The sequence below is a fragment of the Lissotriton helveticus genome, chromosome 4_1, assembly GCF_964261635.1.
Source record: "Lissotriton helveticus chromosome 4_1, aLisHel1.1, whole genome shotgun sequence".
Classification (NCBI taxonomy): domain Eukaryota; kingdom Metazoa; phylum Chordata; class Amphibia; order Caudata; family Salamandridae; genus Lissotriton; species Lissotriton helveticus.
Genome location: NC_136063.1, coordinates 1,471,380,348 through 1,471,382,119, shown reverse-complemented (window position 1 = coordinate 1,471,382,119; position 1,772 = coordinate 1,471,380,348).

The window sequence follows — 1,772 nt, the reverse complement described above, 5'->3', positions numbered from 1 at the left end:
TTCTCCGGCGTCTGTGAACATTCCAAACAGTCCGTAGCGGCCGCCATCTTGTCTCTCGGTAGGATCGAGAGACAAGAGGAGGCCAAAGCGAAGGGGCAAATGACCATAAGGGGGCATAGTAGATCCTCGCTGACCCCCTAGGTTTGATGTGGAGGTTTTAAAAGGGCCCCGCGGGGCAAAAAAAAATAATAATAATAATAATCGAACGGCTGAATGGATTTGCACGAAACTTGGCAAAATATTAGGGACTGGTAGCCCGATGTGCCTTTGCTAGGTCTCAATATATGTGCTCCAGTGGATTTTGAGAAATTAACGTTCAAAAAAAGATATATATCTGTAACAGCGCTCCGCTTCGCGTACTTTTCGCGTTACGGAGCTTTGCGAAGCTGATTGGTTCTCCGGCGTCTGTAAACATTCCAAACAGTCCGTAGCGGCCGCCATCTTGTCTCTCGGTAGGATCGAGAGACAAGAGGAGGCCAAAGCGAAGGGGCAAATGACCATAAGGGGGCATAGTAGATCCTCCCTGACCTCTTAGGTTTGATGTACCATTTTGCCAAGTTTGGTGTAATTCCGTTCAGCCATTCAGGCTGTAGACGTATGTAAATGTCCTATGGAAAATTGCATGGGGAAAACACATTTGAAAGTGTTGAAATTTAGAACCAATTAAAATGTTACTTTGGTTTTGTATTTGTGTGTGATGAAAGTTAATTGGTTATGTATATATCTCAAATGAGAGGAAACCACAGCTATTTTGTGATACTACTGTCTGAGGTACATTTGTGAGGAATTTTTGGTGGTCAATTTTTGGTGTTTGATTTACACAGTACTAACACTTCTCCTACTTTTAAAAAGGTGAGTTGTTAATTTGTAAGGGGAACTATGTTGTACACTTGAAGATAATTTGAAAAATGTTTTCTGTTATTTATTTGCAGTCCTTCTGTTATACTAAATACTTGATAAAGTTAGTTTTATATTATGTATTACTAAAAACGATAAATGAAAGTGATTATTTTTTTCTGCAATTTACAGCAAGCAATTTCAAAATAAAATGGCTCACAATGAAGAGACCGTGGCAATTTCTTTTGAATTATCCACTACATTGATTGAAATTGACAGCACCAATAATGAAATATTGTCACAAGGAGGAGATGACATGAATGATTTTTTTGATCAATCTGTTGATGGCGAATTTATCGAATGTTTGGAGACCATAGAGTTACAAGAATCATCATTGCAGACTTTTAATGAGGAGATTCCAGATGAGATGATTGAAGAGGAAATTCCTGATGAGGACATGTTACTAGTTCTTTCAAATTTAGAAAATTCAGAAGAATAAATTTATATTTAGAAATCAAAAATTGTTTGAGACATTATTCATTTTTATTTTTAATTTATGAGGTTGTAGCGAAGTGATTGTAGTATAAAATGAGACTTATAGTATAGAGTGCAACATTTTTATGTTACATGGTAAGTTTACTCATATTTACTTCCCTTCTACCACTATATTATCTCCAATGTGTATTTGACATCTCTTCTTCATCTCCGGCCTCCTTTCTCTCACTGTGTGTCTCTGATGCATCTTATCGCTGCTATTTTGTGTAAATACAGAAGAGAGTAAAATAAAATAGTTCGGAACGTGAAAAGGGGGCAAAGTAGAGTACCCCTCACCCCCTAGGCCTTCTCAGGCGGTCCCAAAAGGATCAGTTTCTGCTTTCCTGAGAGATTATGGTATGAGTTCCATATACCACAATAACTTGCATTACAACATGCAA